At 45.4% G+C, this 23,116-nt stretch overlaps 1 protein-coding gene across 7 annotated transcripts in view; it reads right to left on the reverse strand.

Moving 5' to 3' along the window:
• GLI2 (GLI family zinc finger 2) overlaps positions 1-23,116 on the reverse strand; it is a 399,847-nt gene that overhangs the window by 168,402 nt on the left and 208,329 nt on the right. Inside the window, exon 1 of one of the 7 annotated variants that reach the window (XM_080600274.1) lies at positions 20,505-22,347. The exons of 1 other annotated variant lie outside the window; for it this stretch is intronic. The gene's annotated coding sequence lies outside the window, so the exon portion shown is untranslated. 5 more of the 7 variants (XM_080600275.1, XM_080600265.1, XM_080600272.1 and 2 more) reach the window with 5 other exon arrangements.

Below are 23,116 nucleotides of genomic sequence, written 5' to 3' on the forward strand. Positions count from 1 at the left end.
ATAAAAGCATACTTACTGAGCCTCGCAGCCCGCCGTGCCGCCCCGCTCAGCTCTGGCATGGCAGGCCTCTGGGAGCCCCATTCCTGTGGCTGCTCCAGGGCCTAGCCTCCTGCCATCTCACCAGCCCCCCAGCTGCAGATCACTGACCCGCAGCAACAAGGTGGAAACACCCAAAGGGCCCAGGTCACAACCCGGGCCTGCTGTGGAGGATTAGCTCTAAAGCACCGGCTGGGTGACTGGGTGGTACAGACACACCTGCCAAAGGGGTAGAGGGAGGACAGAGAGCCGTAGGCACGTCTGCACTTGGGAAGGACACCCCAAGACCTCTGTCACCAAAAAAAGTAGCCTGGACTGCTGCAGTGACGCCGAAACTCACTGGAGATTAATGTGAGGTGCCCTTTCCCAAAGGCCCTTGTTCATGACCCCAAATGCTTCCCTCTGCATGCTCCATGCCATGGCTTTGCAATGACATACTTCACTAATTAGATTGGGAGGAATTTGCAGAAGAAGTTGAAAGAAACCTGACCAAATTTGCCCCATCCCCTTCATGGGGGCCGTATGGCTGGAAAGCCTGTCTTGTAAATTGGTAGGGCCCAAATCTACCAACAGATGTGAAAGAGTATCAGGAATCAAACTCCAGAAAGTAACACCAATGTCTCCTGTAAATGCTACGAGTGACCCCCAGCTACATAATTTAAATTCCTTTTTAAAGTGGCCTCAGCAGTAAGGTAGGGAAAATTATTGACACTCCTGTACAGGAGGGAAACCAAACAATTTTTTAAAAATAATTCTGGAGTCACACTGACATAAATGATTTATTTCTGCTGAATGGAAACCACTTAGATTAAGGTGGCAAACTTGAGGCAGCTTAGTGGTTATGCTGCTCTCCTGAGACAAGGGGGCCTGAGCACACATCCACCCTTGATCTGGGTATGAAAAGTGGCTCAAAGCAGAGCTCTCCTCTCCAGAAGTGTGCTCTCACCACAGCCCTCAGCGATGGGAGGGCCTGCAATGAAGACACAATTATTCTGACATTTCCCCCCACACAAAATTCCCTATGAAAAGCATTTACCAAATTAATCCAGTTCTGAGTAGACCAAAACTGCATTTTTCAGCAAAGAAAATATTCGTCCCCATCCAGAGGAGAATTAAATCCTTCAGTGGTTCTTTCTTCCCACAGGCTGAGAAAGGATATAATTCTGAAATTTCCCTGAAGCATACAGACACAGACCTCTTCAGGGACAGCACGAGCAATACAAAACACATTTAAGAACAATTATAAGACACTTTCAGCTCTTGTCTCATCTATGCTCTGAGCATGCCAACGCTTTAAAGTTTTCTGTCCTCCCGCTCCAACAGAATAGCTGTGCTGCCAGTGTATGCTAAGTGCTACAGCTGTATTTGGTTCTCTAATTACATGAATCTCTACCATCTTCCCTATGCTGAAGATAAACTACCATTTTAGTTGAGACTCTCTAACTTGATTTACACAGCTAGTTAGCTAATTTTCTAATTCAGCCCTTCAAGATAAGGGAAAGCAAGATGCATTCAAGAGAGTCACTCGGAGGCACTCCTCAGTGACTGTGGAGGACATTTTAAAATGACACACAATGCAGTGTGTTCTGCTAGCAGGCAAGCTATCCTTTGACCTTAGTTTGCATTTCAAGTGAAGTGAAAAGCAGAAGAAGGAATGGGAGTTTTTAAAGAAAAAGTTATGGTATGGTATTGTAGGTTTATAAAAGACCATAGACTTATGAGAATCGATGGGATCTTGTTTGTCCTGATTACTTTGAAGTAAAGTGGAAGATTTTTATTTTTATACAGAGGTGCAGTATAGTAACATTGATGTCAGTTCCAGAGACTGTAACTGAACACCCCCCATGGTAATAGTACATACCCCCTATGGTAATAGTACAATGCCTACATGGGGAGAAGTGCATAGTTAAGAGGAGGTCCTGAGCAAAGAGTGGACACTACCAACACGACCCAACTTTCTGTGCCAGCGGGGCCATCTGGGCTGAGCTGTGGCTTGAGGAGCTGCTCGGGCTCATGCCCTCTCCTCCACTGCTGCAATTTCAAGAGCTGCATGATATCAAGATGCAATATCAAGGTGCAATATCAAGACATGGTGCACGTCTGTAGGGCCACAGTGATTTCAGTGTACGGCCTGCACATCTCAGCATCTAACAAATAAAAACCAAAAGGCACAATTTGAAGCTGTCCTTAATAAAGACTGTGAAAAACTCTGGCTTCTTAATAAACAGGGTTGTGCCCTAAGTAGTGAGCAATAGGACTACTGCTGGAAGAGCAACCCATGGCCTAATACATCACACTGTCAAAAAGCTTCTCCCATTATTCAACTGAAATTTGCCTTCTCTTAAATTTCATCCCATTACTTCTAGTTACACCCCATTGTACCACTCTAAATAATTCTTCATAGCCTTGGTGTTTACACCCTTCAGATATTTGTAGATTTATATCTCAACCACCCCATTTGTCATCCTTTAGCCAAGTTATCCATATTCAGCTCTTTCGGTCTTCTCTCATAAGTCAATCCCTCAAGCTCTCTTGTTACTTTTTTTCCCCTGAACTCCCTCCAATTTGTCAATCTCTGTTGTAAGGGAGTGAAGCAGACCTGAATGCATTACACTTGCTGTGGTTACGAATGCTATGTTGCGAATCCCTGCTGCCTCCTCACTACGGGACAAACACCCAAACCCTCTTTGGGTCTTTTTAGGTTACCAAAAGCAGCAAATTCACAGCCTTCTCATACTCCGCCATTGATGCCCTCGGACCCTGGAATCCTGGTTGATGCTTCCTCGTAGGTTTCTTCTCCTCTGCTTATTTCCACAGACAGTCTAGGTTATTTTTCTTGCTTGAATCCTAGTTTGAAATGCTGTGCTACTGCTTGCATGCTCTCCACAAGTCACCTGGTAACTTCACCAAATGCCAAGTCCGCCTGCCACACTGCTCCCAGACTCACACAAGGATTTCTCTCTCCATCCAGGAGGCCACACTTGATCTCTCTCTCACCATCATTTCCAGTTGCCTCCTAGGTGTCACCATACAGTATTTCTACACACCAGCTCTTCCATCAGAAACTTTCAACCCATCAGGAAAGGGAAGGCCACACCAGGGCCTTCCCACCTACACACTGGCCGGGGTTAATACCTCTGCGCTAAGCCAAATACTTTGCTTTTAAAAACACCCTGGATGGTCACAGAAAGCACAGCACCCTGCAGAAGCCCAGCGCAAACGAAGCACAAACAGACGACATTCCTCCAACACCTGCATCTCCATAAAGCCACTGCTGTTATTCCCTGCCCTGTGAACACATCCCACTGCACATTTCCTCCGGCAAAATCATCTGGACAAATAAGAGGAGGATTGCTGAAAATAGCTGATGGGAGTAAAACCACAACTGAACCGACTCCTGGCTGTGCAAGCACAAGCCTCACGGCTGGACGAAGGTCGTAGAGAATAATCCTGGAGAACAGAGCCCAGCTGGGGAGGCACCGAAGCCCAAAACACACTCTGGTGACAAGGGCAGGCCCCTTGGAGGGAGGTCAAAGTCACAGATAACTTCAAACAGAAGAGCTGCCCTCCAGCTTTTCCAGCTGTACACTCCTGGCTACCACTGGCCTGTCAGAAAGGAGACTGTGGCCACCAAGCGCTTTCCAGTCTGTGGCACATTGTCTGGGCCGTCCCCAGTTTGAGATGATAGCCTGTAAATCTTCAGTTTGGACTTAGGGTAGATGGGCGGTCGCTTCTTTTCAACATGTTCACTCTACCCCTATTAACACTGTGTCTTCACCACAGGACTTTTAAAGAGAAAAGCTATTTTGTGTAGCTATTAAAAACAGTGATTTTTCTAATTTTAACTTCCTCTCAGCATCTAAAATCACCGAGTTACAGTGCTGCAGACAATCATCTAATGGGAACTAGACACACTATTACAGGCATGAATGATTCAGTCTGCTGTTAGGATAAAAATTACATACACACTCACATTATTATAAGCCCAGCTCTGTACAGACAACAACAAAGCAAAACTCTACGAAAACTGTGACAGACACTTAGGTACTGAAGCCACAGCAGAGACACTATCAAAGCCAGGTGGGACCTATTAGCTCCAGCTCATGGCTTCTCTCCCTAAAGCAGAAAAGTACAGTGAGGAAGGACAAAAGCTGACCCCTCAGGGAACAGCTAAAAAAAGCATCCAAAAACACACAGCAAGCTCTGGCAAGAAGTTTGCATTTGCCATCACTTAAATTAACAGCAAAGGAATCCCCAGGAGGGAGGAAATTTGGACTCCGTCCAACATGCAAGTGTGCTGTGCGAGGAGCTGTGGGGGAAAGAGCCACACGCAAGCACTGTGGATTCAGAGGAAGCTAACACACACACCTCCTGCACCCCCGAGCCCTTTGAAGGGCAGAACCACGACAGTTATTTACTGGGCTTGACTGTGTCACCAGGTGTCAGGAGAGAAGTTTATTGCAGGTGACCTCAAACAGATTTGCCGCTGCTGTTGTCAGTCAGCAGTTGCCCATACGCTATCTTCAGAACACAAAGGGCTTGTATACGTTCAAAAAACAAGTTATCTTAAAACTTCTCAAGAGTTTAAGAACACTAAAATTATATAAGATATTGCAGTTGGTGATATAATTAACGTAACACTGTTAGTTGTTCTCTTGCTATCTTACCTACAGGAGCTGCTTTTGGCCCTTCCACAATGTGCAGATCACAGGGACTTCCAGAAGAAGAATCAAATGTCCAGTCGGCATCCCTTTAGCTTATGACAGAAAGGATGGCTGCTCTACACCTCCATAATGGCCTAAAGAGTGATGACATATTCTGGATGAAGTCCTTCTGAAACACCTAAACAGATGTGTTTTTCTCCACAAAACTCATTACTAAGTTAAGAAGTAATTCAGCCATGTAAATTTAACTTAAGCTAGTAAATCTAATAACATCATTCTAAAAGCAATAAAATGTTCAGACCTTAATCCTTTTAATTCACTGTTTATCCCCTTGGCACCTAGACTATTTTTATTCCAGTCACTTTTGCCGTAATAAAAAGTTAATAAAAGAACGCAAGTTGTCCAACGGGTTGCAGAACTAATGAAAACTGGTTCCCTCAGGTTTGGTGTCTTATGTCCCTTCTTTCCCCAACAGTATTTACCCCGGATCCCAGCAGGCTATCTGGGAGCCTGTCTCTTTGGGTCTTCTTCACGTCCCTGAACTCCACGGGAGCCAAAATTCAGCACATGCTGTGGCTGGCTGCGAGCTAAATGTGCTTTTGCTCTAGGTGCAGGTCTTGCAGAGCTTTCCAGCCTTCTCTACAGGGCACTGGCTGGTTCACTGAAGATCAGTGACTTTAAGGCAAAGATCTCCCTTAAAAAACAGACTGTAAAAGATCTATGATCTCCCCACATGACAATGCAGTAGTTCTGTCTTCTCTGATAATCCATGCTGGCATTGCTAATAACCAGAGCTGCAACACATATATGTCCCACAAGTTCCCTGGAAGATAAGATGAGGTTTGCAGACTACAGGAAAGGTTCTCTCAGATAAGGAAAGGGCAGGGAAAGCAATGCTTTCTGAGAAGCCCCACTGGAAATCACCAAAGTTACAACCACCTCTTTCATAAATCAAGGAGATCTGGTTCAAACAGCTTCTCACGTGCCCCTGTGACAACACCACAGAAGAAAGGTCTGTCGCAGCAATGCAAGTCTCAAAGCTGTTAGAGATTTCTAGTTTATAGCAATTATCTCAGACAGCCCCTGCATACTGGTATGCAAACAAGCTACACTGCGGAGCACGTATCACTTGTTGTTTTTACAGGGCTGTAGGGTAAGCAGCCATTCTGTGCTAGCACAAGCTCTGGATGGTTTCAAAGCATAACTCCTTGTCTAACACATTAGCACAAGCGGCTCACAGGGGTCCACAACAACATGCGTGAGGCTGCAGGAAGGCTCTCTAAGCCACACTTATCTCACAAAGCAGTCGTCGTTCGTGAGCTTTTTGTTATAAACCTGTGGTACAACCAGCAGCTGTGCTCCCTTGATGAGGACGTTGGAGCTGCAACATTTACCTGTATTTCCAAGGGACTAAGTCAAGCTGCCCTCTTGCACGTGCCTATCACGTGAAAACACTTGGTCACCCTTTCTCCTGCCTCTAGAAAGACACACTAGATGCTGACTCAGGGCTTCACGCCGTGGCACTGCAAACATGCTCCAAATGCCCTATGCAATACCCATGCCCGCGGCAGCCCCGGGGAGCGGGGAGGAGAGGGCAACCTGCAGTGCTGCACCTGAGAGTCTCCTCAAGGAGTAGAGGTGTTTGTAAACTGCATCTCTGGGGTTTCTCCAGTAGATGAGACAGAATCACCGCTGTTAGGGGCTCCAGAGAGCTCAAAACCAGCCCATGAGATAGGAGGGGTAGGTTAGCGTTAACAGTAGCTGACTCCTCAACCAACTTGCCTGCCAGGTGTAGGTGACCTGTCCATGTGAGCAGCAGTTTTCATCTCTGACTCCTCATCTTAAAACTGTATCTCTGAGGACTCTGGATGCAAGAAAATGAAAAATCCTCCACAAGCTGTCCCAAGGGAGGCAAGGTGATTTGGTTGTCAGCAGGCAGGAATCTTTTCTGGAGATTCCTTCAAGTTACTGGTGAGGGCAACCAGTGCCACCTGACTGCACATTTAGAAAACTGTACCCTGGCAGAAGCTAACATGCTTCTTTAAGTACATCTTTTATTCACTAGGACAAAGGCTGTCTCATCTCCAGTTACAGCCCAAATTCCTCCCTAGGTTTTCTCAGTGAGCAGCACTAGCCTGAGATCAAGCAGTGTTAGAGCCTTCCTGCAATCAACACAACTCAGTCCTGAACAGAAAAATGTCACTTAAAAATTATCAAGTTGTTTTGTGAGGAGAAGCACCAATTACGCCTGCTTTCTCAAGCTTTTCTGTTCCCTCTTTACCTCTACACCATATGGCCCTCCCACCTCACTGCAGCCCAGTCTCTCCCTTGCTCTCCAGAAGTCTTCCCTGCAATATCCCCGGAGGGAGACGAGGATCTTCATCTTCCTCCCCATAGACACAGGCTAAATATCTCGGCTTGGCAGGACATGGCACTTGCTGTCCATTAGGCTGATGAGCCCAGCGCTGGCGCTTGCCGTGTCCCACCAGTATTTCTGCCACCACAACACACCTGGCTCCTGTGCACAGTTTGAGCCCCCCGTACACCTGAGGAAGTGGTGAGGATGGAGGTCCCAGTCACAGCGGGACGCACCAGATTGATCCGTCAGAGACACGGCCGAGTGGAAACCCTGCACTGGGGTGGGACGGTGCCAGGTTTCTTTCTGAACACTGTACACCTCATCATTCAAACATCGCATTCACAATTACACCTAAACGTGAAACATGAACTTTCTATTCTTGTCCGGATTTCAGAGAAAGCTAATAAATCATTCCTTTCTACAGGAGGGAGAACTCCAAGCCTGACACCCAAGACTCCGGCTGTGATCCAGCCTTTCAATGTGGATTCAAATCTAGGATTTTAGAAGAATAAGTATGGGGACTTATCCGGTCCCTGGTACACCTGGAAGCTGGGACAGCAGTTGGCACACCCAGCACCAAAGATCCCTGGCTGGCAGGAACACCACCTACAACAACTGGGCTCTGAAAACAGCTGGATCCAGGAGCTTGTGGAACATTCCTGGAAGTGCTAAAAAACAAAACAAAACAACAACAACAAAAAAAAAGGGAAAAAAAAAACCACCACACACAAAATAAAATAAAGAAAAAAAAAAGAAAAAAAAAGGAAGAATAGAAGGAGTATATATAAAATATAATGAATTTTCAGCAGAGGTCTAGAACATACCTACAGCTAGCGTGTGTAGACGTGTATGTATGATCTCTTGTAGCAGCTGCCCCTGGCTTCCTAGCCCCACCAGCTTCTATTTTGTTTAAATTTATCTTCCCAACAGTTCCTTGCCTATCAAAGATGTGATCTGAAGTCCTGGACCAACTCAAATGACCTTTTCTACAAAAATCCAAGCAGCTGTGCTTTTTTGGTGTGCCAAACTTAGCAGAGATGTTGAGCGAAAGTGCTGGCTGCCTCCTGCCTCTGCTGAAATCAGGGGCAGACCTCCTGTGGCCGGCAGCCCCGGGGAGCTGCCGCGAGGCGAAGCATCCTTCACCGCCCACAGCAGCCACGGCACCAGGCTGCAGTTGTCACCTCTTCTTCTGCCACCCTGACCCTGGCACCGCAGGCAGCAGGAGGAGCGGTGTCCCACTGCCACAGGCAGCACAGACAGGGTATTACCTTGGTTTTACCAGATATTACCATTTTTTCCTATTAGCGGGTTTATTTACTGTGGTATCACCAGGTTTTACCTGGGTAAAACCCAGGTGTCTGATGGGTGGCCAGACTCTGACCTCTCTCCTGTAGGAAAGCTCTGTATCGCTGTGGGACAGGGGGACAGCAAGGATGTTTTAGAGACAAATTCCCTGGGAACTGCCCTCACGATGGGAGGGCACCCAAGGGTCCTGGATTAATTTTTCTGGTGGCTTTCAGCTGACTTCTTGCAAGCTCACAGTAAACCGCTTAACCTTGTAGACAATAAAGCGAGATGCCAGCATTTTCAGCTCATACTATTCACACTATGCTCTAATCTAGTTTGCATGTCCAGTCCTGTCATTAGCTGGAGGAAACATTAATCCAAGACAGTAGAAAAGGAGGAGTAAAAAAACTGTTTCTGGAAACACAGTAATTCTAATGGCAAGCATTTGTTATCTAGACCCACAGCTGAGTTAAACTGAAACATATATTCCTCACCAAAAAAAAAAAGTTTTAGCCATATGTTTAATGATTTGTGAGCTCTTGATCCTAACACACAACATAAGCTGCAATATCAGTGTCAAAAGTGCCTGATTTAAAGCACGAGAGGCAGAGTTACGTTAAGTCAAGTTAAAATCACTGCTGTGAGTTCGCAGGCAGAGACCTTCCCATGGAGTGACAGGTACGGGGTAACCGAGCCCCCAGCCTGCACGGGAGGGGAGGAAGAAGAAAGTTTATTTCATTAAAAGTTATTCTGTGAGGTTGACGAGGGAGAAGATTATATAGCTGGGGGGAGGACTGAGACAGCTAAAGAATAACACATGGTATGCTTTCAAAACATACAGCAACATGTGACATTCGTCTGCAAGTCTGGCGCGGAGGAGCCTGTGGTCTGGCAGCAGTGAGAATTTCTGCTTTTTATTTCTGAAATCATCGCAGGCATTTGAACTGAAACCCCCACCTAATAGTCTGGAGGGAAGAACATAAAATCAGATTTTACGTACCGTACTCTCAGTCAGCCATTGTTCTCAGCGGATTTTATCCTCCAACTCAGTTCCCACATCATTAAAGTGATGCTGTCTCTTTAAAACACAACGCGGTGCCGTGCCAAAGCCTGCAATAAGAATCACTGGCACCAAAACAGTCAAAGCACAGAGCTTAATTCTCTACTTAATAAGACAATTAAAGAAGAGTATTTGGATACAGCAGTCTGCAAGTACCAACACAGAGCACTGATGTCTCCAAAGGCATGTTGATCTGAAGGCTTTATCATAAAGCATCTGTCGCAACCAGATGCCATCAGCACCTCAGAAAAGTGGGAAATAAAGTGGGTTAATGTAGCTGTGATGCACACAAAGCTTTGCACTGTCCAAGTATCCGCTTCCGAGCATTTTAGAGGGTGCATGATAAAGTAACCTCATGCAAAAATGCACATCCACTAAAATAAACTAAAATATACGCACACAACTGCCTTAAAAAAAAAATCTTGTAGAAATAACCCAAAGTACAATGGAGTGAAAAGTGCTGTGTGTTTGGTATCTTCACTGCCATAATTGTAGGAAGCTTTACAGGAAGGCTGTTTTTTTGCTGTGATGAATGCCTTAATATACATGGATGAATTGAGGTAGACAGATAAATACAGACAAAAACGATTGCTCATTTGGAGGCTCTTGACCATATCTGCCTCTAAGTTTCCAATCAAATAATTCTCAAGTGTTGTCTCTTAGCAGGCTTCATCCTGCAGAGCTGAACCAAAGCTAAAGATAACTGCAGTGATATAAGAACTAATTAGCCATTTGATTAGCTGGTGAGAAGACAGGGCACTGCAGTTCTGTGACCTAAAAATGCCACCAATGACCTTAAAACTCCATCTCAAGGGTGTCCAGAAGTCTGTAACCTCCAAGGAGAGGGAGAAACGGATGATGCCTAAGCTCCCTTAGCTCACAGGAGATGTCGAAACAGCGGAGAGGCTGAGCTGAGGAGAGGTGTGCCACCTGAAGCAGTCAGCCAGCCAAAGAGCACCTGCAGCAATGCACTTTGTCTGAACTACTGCGCCAGTGGCTCGGCAGTCCAGCCTGCTCAGGAGATGCACAGACCTCGTCCTAGCAGCTAACAACATGGAGCACGAGGAAAAAAAACACACCAACCCACAACTGCCCGGCCTTCACTGAAGGAAGCATAAAATCCAGCCATCGCCAGGGTGCAGGTGGCAGCCCCTCGGCTGCACCACGCCAGGAGAGAGCAGCCGAGGAAGGGACGGAAAAGTCACTTTGAAGAGCACATCTTGAGCAGCCAACTTTGTCACTTGCTCTCCATGGAGATCAGATGCTGGTGAACCCCCTCAGCCTGCTGGTTATTCCACGGGCAGCGGCAGGGAGGTGGGAACTGGGGTGAAGCCAGCAGGTCCCCCTTACGCTGCGAAGTTGCATCTTCAGCAGGAAGGGGGGACACCGAGATGGCCAGAGCTACGAGTCCCACAACATTACACGTCCCCTCCTTCAGCCTGACAGCTGGAGCATGCCGGCATCGGACTGCCCAACGCTCTACAAACTCCCAGCCTAATCTGAGGTAAATCAGCCGGTGGTGCGGAGACACCCGTGGCCTGAAAGGATCCAGCCCAGAAGGGGCAGCAGAGCATGGCACCGGCTCACCGCCAGCAGGGTCCCCCAAGAAAGCCCTGCTCACCTCCCATCCTCAGTGCCTTGGATGGCGTCTCACTCTTGGGTATCTCTACCCTGAGAACAGATGAAAGGAAGATTGCCTTGGCAAAGATCCCCCTGCCAGCTGCACCGCTGGAAATGCCCTCTGGAAAGGAAAGGAGGAGGATCCCTCACCTCACCTCGCGCGCTCCTGGCGAGCAGCGCAGCCTCCATCCCCATCCCCTCGAGGCAGATCCAGACCTGCCATTCGCCGCCCACACTTCCCCGTGTGCTTTGTCCCAGACTGATGAACTCACCTCCAGCACCGCTGATTTTCTCAGAATAAGTCCTACATACGGTTTAAATTCTAGCAAGCCCTGCCAGAGGCCTAGGAATAAAATCCAGGAGAAAGAACATTTTTTTGAATAGAAAATAGAGGCTAAGGTGCTGCAGCGCTGTCGTTCATTAGGTGCAGGCTTTGCTGAGAAGATACATCCACAGTATGTGCGAGGGCTTCCTCCTTCATTCCCTTTTCTTTAAAAATAACTGGGGAAAAGACCCCAACTATACACACCATGAAACAAAGGCCAAAAAATTAGCCATGGTCAAGTAACGCACATACTACGCTCAGCTCTATATTCTATTAAAGTTTTGAGAAGGGAAGACCAAAGTTAGAAGTACAGTTACTACAGTCTACAAAGGACTTTTAGATATCCAAGCCTGACTTATTGTGAATTGGAACAAAATCCCAAAATGCTGAAATTTTCCCTAAACGGAATTTTAAATCAACCATTTGGAGGCTACTGAAAAATCAACTGTATGGCTATCACATTCCCTACAATTTTAAAGTTCTAAATAGAAATTTATTTCAACAGAAAACCTGCATTTAATTTTAAAATACTGATTTTTTAGCACCATCAGAAAAATCCCCAGCCTCTCCTTTTCTGCCCGTTTTTGACAAATATGACCCAATTTTGCAAGAGATTTTAGTGTTGATGATGCCAGATATTGGAATATGATTCCATCAACAAGCCCTAGTCAGGAAATACCAAAGCTGCGGTTGCCAAAGCAACATAATTAACTTGATCACGGTATGTACACTGTGCGCCACTTCCCAAAAGGCCCTTTAACACCCAACTAAACCCTTCTGGAATGGCGCATCAGGGTTTATTTCTCCTCTAAGTTCTTCGAGAACAGGTCCAGCAAAAGGAGAGGTTGTGAGAAGCACTGGAAGCCAAGCAGCACCCTGCGCCCTGCCCGTGGTCCCATGGGTGCAGGCGATCGAGGGCCAATTCTTGCTCCGAGCCTACCCACAAGATTAGTGGCTGTAGAAGTCATGGAGACCCACAGTCCTGTTGAGTAAAGCAAACACCTTTTGAAACACGTCACTTTTAATTCACCCGCGTTAGCAAATTTAACAGGTTTGGCTCTTTTATAGTATAATCAGTGAAATTCTTACTACCTGGGCAGGGAGGCCCAGATGTTGACGTGAAGCCTTGACCCTGGGGCCACAGACTTCAAAACCTGAATATGCTGTCACTAACTCAACACATACAATGTATCAAATACAAGCCCCTGTCTGATCATTTGGAAAAAAATATATAGAAAAAAAATATATAAAAAAATTGAGTGATGGGCTTTCAGCCTGTCATGAGACCACAGTGACCTCAATTTTTTGAGAAATAAAGTCAAAATCTATTCTTATCTTCAGAGATTCAAGATGTATTTATGTGTCAAACTTTTTCCCCCCTTGTCCTTAGCCTTTGGGAAGCGCACTAAGAATGATATCAAAGCCAGAAAACCCTGCGATCACATTCACATTCACCTCTGACCTGAGACGCCTATAGCTCTCACCAGCTCCTCGGCTCATCCTCAGCGTACGGAGCAGACTGCAGACCCGGGAGCAGCTTGCAGTGAGCCTTTCAGGATCAAATAAAGGCCACTTTGCATAGGAAAACCATACAAATCTGCCTTTTTTTTTTTTTTTTTTTTTTCTTTTTAGGGCCAAAAGAAACAACTTCGCTTTGGCAGTTTTCTGCTTCTTGATATCCTTGAAAGATGTTTTACCAGTATCTTCCTCTCCCTTACATGCAAATATTCTCTTTGAAATGTCTCGGTAACATCTACAGGAATAATATGCCGAATGCGAACACTGATTGATTCTTTCTTAGCCATCAAATGTGCTTACACAGCAACTACACACAGCAAATGCACACAAATCTCACATTTCACGTTTAAAAATATGAACATGCTGTGTTTTTCTACTCAAACATAATGAATGAGCTTAAATATTACAACTTGAAATTATTAAGTAAATCATGGCACCTGTAAAGCTTCCATTTGCATAACATTAATTCATGATGGCATGTAAAACAAATTCATCACTCTTACTATATTGTAGTCTGATTTATGTTGGAATTGGAAAAAATAAAAATCATGGGCACAAAATTATGTTGACAAGATGTACGTGCTCTTTGAAGCCCACGGTGTGGGTGTTTTTTCTGTTTTCTTTTTCTTTTTTTTTTTTTTTTAAGCATCAAAACAACTAAATTATGTGAAAGAGGGCTGGGAGAAAGCATCTTTAAAAATGAGTAACACACTAGCATCACACATACACGCTCTCCCGTTATTAATGTCAAGCATGGTGAAGATACTCTAGAAAATCATTACCATTCATAGCTACTAACAGCCATTAAATTTCAATCAATTCAACTTAACACAAGTGTACTTCAGTAGCCCTTACAGTTCCTTATAGAGGTGGCTCAGAAAGTCCTGTCTGACTTATTGCATTGTTCACTGCACAAAGAGGCATTGCTAAGGATCGCTCTGAAAAGGCGCTATCTTGGTGTTGGGAACTGATGCTCTTTTAACACCGTAGCAATCGACAGACCTTGCATTTAAGAAAGCTCGATAAAAGGGACTCTAATAGGACTCCATGGGTCAGTATGAAGGGAGAAATATACTGATTTTCGCTAGGGATGTTGTTTTCCAAGCTGAAAAGAGATTTGGTGGGAAGTTTTCAAGTTTTTTTCAAAGCCTTTTAGTAGCTAAATCAAACTATTTAACACAGTGCCAGACAACTTCCAGGTGATCCCCGTGCTCCAAGAGAATACGCTCACTAAATATATAGGACGTTTAAAGAAAAAAAGGATTTAATTTCCAGAGGCTGGATATTTAAACTTCCCTGAAACAAATACAAACCAGCAAGCTGTGCTATCACAGCTTCTCCTACGCATCTGAATCGCATTTGTAACACTGGAAGTTTTTTTCCACTGCTCTTGCAGGAATTAAGCTGTGCAGCTGACCATCCCTTGCAGATCCTGGGGAGGACCAGGCGGTCCCCCACCGGGGGTATTTGGCACCGCATGGCACAGGTGAGGAACTGGGACCACAGGGTGCCCATCAGCAGGGGACCGGACCCACACCAGCTTCCACTTTGCAGCACTGCATCCCAGAAAAGGCCTGCTCCTCCAAAGAGATTTCATTAGTTTCATTTGAATGAATTATCTACAGTAGAATCCCGCATTTCACAGTGCATAAAAGTCTTTTTTATTACTCTTTTTATAAACAGGAGCCCAGATTTTCCCAGTAGGATTCATCCTGCTGGGCACAAAGTCCTTTCAGTGGATTTAGAGGCAGTTTAAGATTGCAGGTGCGCATTCCTACAGGAGGGATTGTCACTTTGTGCACAGAAAATAAAAGATGCAGTCACAGATGTGCCATCCCTGCATCTGAAATTATAAACCCCAGTACCGATGACCTTTTGTGGCTTTTAGCTCATCTCTTAAAAGTATCAGCATTGATGGTACTTACTCATTATTGGAGTATTTGGGACTATTCTACAGAACTCTGGGGCTTTCTTTCCCCTGAGACCTACACCTCAGCGTTTAACTTAGAGTAGCAGTGAAGTTCTTTGGAGCCAGAAAACACCCGAGAAATCTCTCAGGCAGATATATGCTCAATTTTAACTCATTTCCCTACACTTACAAGCTGCACTAAATGAAATGAAATTAATGTTAAAAAGGCCTTTATTTAAAAATCTCGCAGTGACAGGATCAGAAAGTGGCAGAGTTCAAGTAAATCATTCCATGGAAGATGTTAGCAAAGCTTAATCATACTGGAAGCCACATTTAATTACAGCTTTTTAAGTCCATCTGGGAAAAAAGAAGAGACTTAAGTATGTCACCTGAGATGATCTAGATACTGAAACTATTTGTAAGTTAACAAAAGCATTTGCATCACAAAGCGCTCTGGGGCAGCACCATGGCAAAGCAGATGTGTAATGAACAAGGATCATAGCACCAAAACAATCAGGATTGTAAATAACTACTACTAATCTGCAATCATTTAAATTTGGGTTTAATTGCTAGGCAGCAAATACATTTCATTCTTGCAGAGGTAAATGCTCTGCGGAATACACACTTTAAGGTATTTAGCGGCAGAAGCAGCGCAGTCAAGAATCTGAATGTCAGGAGGGCGCAGAACAAGAGACAAGCAGCAGGGCTGGATTTGCTATGAGATCTCACACACATTAAACAAACTTTTCCCTGGAACAGAATTAATAATGCAGCCATCTCCACTGTAGGTACTGTAAGTGCTACAGGAATGACACAATGACGCACATGGAAGGCAAGAGGGTAGTGACTATAGAACAAAATTCAATCTAGTGCTAATGAATAAAAAGTTCCTTTTATTTCTCTGTTGTTTTTGGTTCATTAAATTTTCCACAGATTTGCAGAGAAGAAAACGTGATCAATAAACCTTGACAAAAGTGAACATGTGAAAAAGGCGAGAGAAAGGCACAGGAAGATAAAAGTGATATCCCGATCGCAGATTTCAGAGGCAGATGACCAGAGCTTTGGGCTGCTGAATAATCTGAATAGACCATCATTTCTTTACAGCCTTTTACTTTCTTTTCCCTGACTGTTGGAACTCTTCATTCAATACAATAGTAAATGCACTAAAACTTTTTTTCTCATGCTAATGGTCGAAATCGGGCGCTCACAGTTAAAACACACTTCCCACCAACTTGTTTTCTTTAAAAAAAAAAAAAAATTAACCTATTCAAGTTAAACTAAAATGTCAAAGACAGCTTAAGGCTTACTCTCACCATTCCACAAAATTAATGGTTTTCTCCCCAGCAGATACAAAAAGAAAAGCCTTGAATAAGGATAAAGCTGCTAAACTCTTTTCATATGAAAAAGAACACTTAGAAAGTAAAAAGAAATACATCCAGTACAAAGATCTTGGTACCTACAGTTCTAATTTGTATTGTTTTCTTTTGGAATATTTATAATTGCAGAAAGGTGACAGTCAAGCTCAAATAATTGTGAAACGATGAAAAAAGATTCACCAGTGACTCATGTATTTGGGCGTCCGTGCCCAGTGACAGCACCATAAATGCTTCCACTCGTTACAATGGGGACCCAAAGGAACCTATTTGCAAATGTCTTTTCTAATTTGGGTGTCCACTTCCAGGCACCAAGGCCTCTTTTTCTCTGACACTGAAGATTCACCAATCCCAAATAACTTTTGCTGTTCTGTATTTCTGAATTACAAGATAGCAACTTTCCTGTTCTCTTCCTGAAGCATGTTTTAGCATTTGAGTATCCTTTTTTTTTTTTTTTTTTTAAGAAGAATTTACAGGGAATGGGGTGTGGTTCTGCAGAAGAGTGTGAATGAAGAAAAGTTCTGCAGCCACTCCTGCACTATACACATCTAACGTGTATTTGGTTCCAACTGGAACTGGCCTGCAGAAAATTGGACCTGATGACCCAGTCACTTGTCCACGGGTATCTCTGTAGGAAACCCACAAAATTGTCACCTCTTCAGCTCTGAAGGTTACCATGCAAGATCCAATTCTCGCTGCTCAGACACCACATACCAGTGAATTTCTAGAAGATGCACATATATGCAATCTGTTCTATTACATGGGTCAAGAATTATTCATATTACCAACATACACAAGTGTGTCCACATACAGAGCCACCCATCCACACGTGTAGCATTTTCCTCCTAACACAATGTTTTCTCAGAGTCACTCATACTAGGATTTGTTCATTGCTGTTATTTTATTTAGGGTTGATTTAATTAATTCTCGAATACCTCCTTTTGTTTTGCATTTCTTTAAAAAGGCCCTGGGAACAGAGCTGGAGCAAACAGCAGTAAACCCTAAATACCACTTAATGCTTTGTGACAAGTTGTCCAAATGCGCAACTGTTTAAAATATTTACCCAGGTATATAAGGGGGTTGCGCAGCTCTCGAACAATGCCCTGGAATCTTTCCCATCAGTAAAAAAGCAGACAAAAAAGCAGAGGCTGCTTAACCTCAATGTCTCAGCAGCAAGTGAGAAGTGCAAATATTGCATTTCTATAAAGCCCTGGAAGCTTCATAGAAATGGAGTGGCAACTAATTAGTTTGATGCTATAGTCACATCTAATGTTCCTAAGCAGCTTCTTTGAAAAAACTCGCTGCCTTGAAATCCTTGGGCAGATTATTAAGTGGAGGCTTTGTGATGAAGCAATAGATAGGTGTTTGCTGCACAAATACATACAGATTTTGGTGACTGCTTACTGAATCCACTGCTTTCGCTAATCTGCACTGGAAACTTCTCTATGAACAGAGCACTTCTTGGAGTACAAAAGCATGAAGTATCTGTGTACCTTTCAGACTACAGGGCAAACAACTGGCTTACAGTAGGCCACCAAAACCAAGGGGAGGCAGTTAACCGAGTGTCCTCCATACTTACAAGCACAGAATGAGGATAATGTTAATGATATTAGGTCAGATGTTCCACCACATCCTTAAACAAAGAAGGATGGGGTCAAGGGACTAGAAAACTCATTTAAAAAGTCAAACTTTCTAAATAGAAGTATCAGGATCATGAAAAACATTTTAAACTTATACAATGCTGGAGTGATCACATAACCCTTCCCCTAAGCAGCTGCTCCCATAGCCCCCCCAGTCTGTATACAGCTTCTATGCAAACGTGAAAGGGACGTTATGGTATAAGCCTTTAAGGTCTTTAGAATCACAGAAAACAGAGTCAAAAATAGTCCTTTGCCATAAAAGTTTCAATGGCTTTTAAAACTATGCCAAATCTTTCTCACTATATACTATTACACTGGGAAAAAAAAAAAAAAAAAAGAGATATTTCTTATCCAAATGTGACTTCAGCATTCAGTTTGACACCAGGGAATGCAGGCTGCTGTGTATTGCATATCTGAGGTCAAGTTCTGTTTTCCTTAACACAAGCATAAACTGGAGTAGCTTCACTGAAATTATGCCAGATTTATACTGGCATATGCATCTAGTTCAAATTCTTCTATGGCTCTAATTTTTCTCTAAATGAATGACCTAACACAAACAGTATTTGTCCATCTGTATACATCCCCTTTGACACACTGGAAAAAAGACATTGAAAGGAAGTTGGAAACAGTCCTCGAGATCTGTTTTTCTTTGAAGAACAGCAGTTGCATTTCTGGGCACTTCAAAGTCACATACTTTAAGCAATAACAACATTCAAGATCAAGTGAATCTTGCCTCACCTTGCTTTAAAGATTAGCTCTTTCACAAACATACACCAGAGGCTCGGATATACACATACCCGTAGATTAGCAGTTCATCTTCAGTGGATCAGGCACTTTTTAGTACTACAGATAGGTCATGTTTTCAATCAAATGACAAATTTTCAAGAGTTGTTTACAGTGGAAAAGCCATAATAAATTTCATTCACTTCTTAAAAGTTGTCAGTTTTGCAATAACCTTCAATATGACATTTTTATTGCAATTCAAAGTTTGACAGGTGTCAACATTTCCTGAAGTTCCAGCCAAAATCCAAATTACTGTATCCGCCCATCAGAAAAGTTGAACCAAACCAATTCACCAACTGTAGTTGCTGTGTACAGTAATTACCGTGCATTTCAAACATCCCGGGAGCATAAGCAATTATTTAGCAGGATCCTCTTTCCCAGGTGAACGTACAGTACGGATCACACTTAGTTTCTTCTTCAGTGAAGTTAAGTGAATTAGGTTTAGACCTTAAAGCATAATGTTGTGGGTTGTTTTTTTTTTTTACAGCAAGGTAGCTAGAACAAACAGATCAAATCAGTAAGTCTTACAACAAATCAGTCTATTCCACTTCTGTATATTTTGAATTTCATGGCTTATTTACTTTACTTTTTTGGCACCAACTCCACAGTGCACGCCAATACAATATTTGTTTAAATGTTGTTTCATGCAGCATGTGAGGCGAACGCTTGCTTTCAAATTCTCGTGCATCCCGACAACTTCAATTACAAAATAAATAATAATAATAATAATAGGAGAAGGGGACTGGCGGGGGGTGGACAAAGTTTCCCAACTGCTCCCTTTATGCGTGCCTGCAGAAATAACACGCAGGATGGCCAAGGAAATGCTCATTCCTCCGTGCACCACGGTGGGCACGCCAGCCTCCGGTCCGGGGGACTGCAGGGAACATGAGGGCGTCCGTGGGAAGGCGGGGACCCCGCCCGGCCCCGCGCAGAGGGCGCAGATTTGCGCGGGGTTTGCACAGATTTGCGCGGGGTTTGCACAGATTTGCGCGGGGTTTGCACAGATTTGCGCGGGGTTTGCACAGATTTGCGCGGGGTTTGCACAGATTTGCCCGCAGCGCCCGGGGCAGGCGGGGCACGGCGCGGCCCCGTCCCATCCCGTGCCGGGAAGTTTCTACGGGCGGGCAGCGGGTTAGCAAAATTAAATACAAATAAATAAAACCCCGCAACCGTTGGGAAAGCCGGCGGCAGGACCACTGCTAAGCAGCCCGAGCCCCTTGCGCTGGAAAAGTCAGGTTTCCCAGGAAATGATGGCAATCACCCGAGGCAGAAAAGGCATCCAGATGAGCCCATCTCCCTCCCCTCCTCCCCGATTGTTTTAGAGCCTCCGAGTCCGGGGGAAAAACTCTCAACTCCCTAAGTCCTTAATAGGATTGGAGTCCGGGTCTCTCCGAGCCGCTCCTCATCACACAGGGATCAAGTTGCAGCAGGGAATTTTTTAAATTCCTCAGCAAATATACTTGTCGAAAGATTGCCCCTCCCGGGGGGTGCCAAGGGGAGAGGGGGGGTAATAAAAAAAAAAAAATAAAAGGCGAAGCGAGCGGTGGCTTTAGGGACCCCCGCTGTCCTCCGGGACCCCGGGGCAGGCGGTCCCGGTGCGGGGACTGTCACCGCAGCCCCCGGGCAAAACAACGGCCCGGAGCCCACCCCGGGCAGACAGACGGACGGACAGACGCACGGACACACGGGAGCAGCTGCTCACCTGCGGGGGGGGGGGAGGAGGAAGGGGAGGCACAGGATGGGACCCCCCGGCCCCTTTCTCCCCCCCTCCCCGGGTACCCGGTGCGAGGGGACCCCCCTCTCCAAATTGCTGCCCAACCCCCGCAGAGCATCTCCGCCAAACGCGGGAGGGGATGAAAAAAAAAAAAAAAATAATCATAATAATTAATTCAAAAGCACGATGAAAAGACACAATAAGCATCAACTTTACCCAAAAAGCGGAGCAGCAAGTTTTCAGCAGGCGAGCGGTCGCTGCGGAGCGGAGCTGCTCCTCCGGACCCCCATCATAAACTTGGGGGAGGGGGGCGTGGGAGGGACTTTCCCTCCGTCCTTCCCTTTTGTGCCTCTCTCTCTCTCTCTCTCTCTCTCTCTCTTTCTCCCCCCCCCCTCTCCGCTCTTCGCCAAAAGCCGCCGCGAATCCCGGCAGCGGCAGCGGAGGCTCTGCCCCGGCGGCCGGGCGGGGAGGGGAGGCCGGGCGGGGGCAGCCCGCCGGGGTGCGGGGCTCCGCCGAGCCTCCCGCTGCCCATCAGCCCGCTGCCGGCGGCTCGCACACGCCCTCAGGGAACCGCGCGGACCCGCACGCAGGCTGAAGTTCGGCGGGGACGAGGCCGGAGAGCTTTCGAGCCCCGGCGAGGGGTGAAAACCGGCCGTAGGGTCCTCCCCGGGGTGCTGCTTTCGGTGCGAGATAGCCCGCGGGAGGGGGGGGGGGGGGGGGCCGCTCGGCGGGAGGGCATCTGCAACAAAAGCACCCAAACCCCTCTTCTTCGGGGAAAGCAGACCGAAAAAGATGAGCAATAAAAGTTCGGCCTTGTGCGGGTTGACCCGTGCAGGGGTGGGATGGAGTTTGGGGTGGTTTTCTCCAGCTTGCCCTTTTCTCCGTCAGTTTGCGCTACTTGCCCGGCTCGCGAGCATCGCCGCGGCCAAGGGGCAGGCTGGGCCTTCTGAAACATCTTCGCTGGGAGAAGCGCTCACTACAGACTGTTCCCTAAGCACGGTAACTAACCAGGCCAGAGCACATTAATCTGTTTTAATCCTCGTCTTTTGGGAACGGGGCTACGAGGAGAGGAAAAAAAAAAAGATCTCCAAAAATTGCCCGGCTCCCACCCTGAATATCTTTGCTTTCGCACTGATCTGGTGCATTAACATTAATACCAATGAGGAATGCAGCAGTTTTAACTTGGACTTTGGCCAGACGGGGCTTGTTACTTGATTTGTTTTGATTTCTTTGGCTATGGAATTTATCAAAAGTTTAAAATGCAACCAGATGCTGCCGGGGAGGGTCACCGTGCTGTACCCTAGAGCAAGCTGAGACTCGCCGTATCACTGGGGTATCTGACTCCGGCAGGATTATGTCCACTTCCATGGTAACCGCATGCCACATCAGCCCCCAGCTTCACTTTCAGTCCCTTGGGCACTGTTAACATTTGCCAGTGGATTTGCCCGACACACAGCCCAGGTCTGGGCAAGTAGAAAATGAGCTTTATGCCACTCAGAAACCTTCCTCTGCTAGCCTGTGCAAAACACAACCTGACTGGACCCCAGGCTCAATACCACAATTTTAATCCTAAAAACCTGCCACTAATTTCAGTGCCTTCTGTCTGAACATTAGCACACCTCTCTCGTTGGATGGCATTAAAGACAGATGTTTGAGGGTGACAACTGGCTCCCCATGCACACCCAGATCCCATTTATTCTATTCAGGTAGCCTGGGGAGGTCAGCAAGGCAACAGGTTATTTTGCCAGCCACCTACATTGCAACTTCTTGTGTGTGTGTGTGTGTCTCAAAGACTAGCACTGGCATGCACCCACTATCTCATACAAAGATGTTGCGTCATGCCACCATGGCACGAATGCAGTCCGTGCTGGCTCCCCAGTGCAACGTTACCCCTTGTCCACAGAGAATTTTGTGCTGTGAGGAGGGAGTTTCATTGCAACTACTCTTGAAGAGCATTCCACCATGGAGCGAGGGGCTTTGGTTACCAAAAATAGGAACAAACCAAGTCTTTGATCTCCAGAAAAGAAAGCCCACTTGTATTCCCAGGTCACTTTACTGGAGGAGGACGACCTGCCAGCTCTGAAGGTGGGTCAGAGTTTTTTTGGATGGACCAAAAAGAACTGGCAAAAGGTTAGATATATCCTCAATTCATACTGCAGAGTTACAAAATACATACACATCTAGACTGTTGGCCAAGAACATTTTTAAAATCAAAAGAAGGAAATAAAAGATTAATTCAGAGCAGTTATATAGTTAAGAAAGACTGTTTTCCTTTCTAGAATTCATAGGTATAAATCCTTTAGAAGATGGCGGTTTTCAAGCCTGAAGGGAAGCTCCTCCTTTTTGTAGAAGGATGATGGCAGGTGACAGCTGGAGTTTTTTGGGAACCTTGAGTTGGCTTTCACATTATCTGACTGCTGTAGCTCATCTGTCCTTTCCTCTCCTGCTCTGCTTATTGAACTGCCCTCTGTTAATCTTCCATAGGTGTCTGAGATTAAATAGACGACAGAATGACTGACATTTGGTATACATAAAAGAGTCAAAATATGAACAAGGGGTCAAAGTGCAGCTCTTCCCTCTGGTCTTCCCTCCTGCTCTTGTACAACTTGATGGGGATGAAACCAAGTAGGGATTGGAAGATACGTGACAATGTACAGTTACTATACCTTGCTGTAGCACAAGTGTGTGGATGTAGAGGATACATTCAAAAAAGTTCCGGACTAAGGGAATAGGGCTTTTAAACACAATTAAAATATAATAAAAAACCCTCTCACAATGATAAAAGATTGACATACCACCAGCTCCAGGGTTGCTAATCTGAGATCTAT

Source organism: Anser brachyrhynchus (assembly GCF_964034855.1).
Source record: "Anser brachyrhynchus genome assembly, chromosome: 7".
Classification (NCBI taxonomy): domain Eukaryota; kingdom Metazoa; phylum Chordata; class Aves; order Anseriformes; family Anatidae; genus Anser; species Anser brachyrhynchus.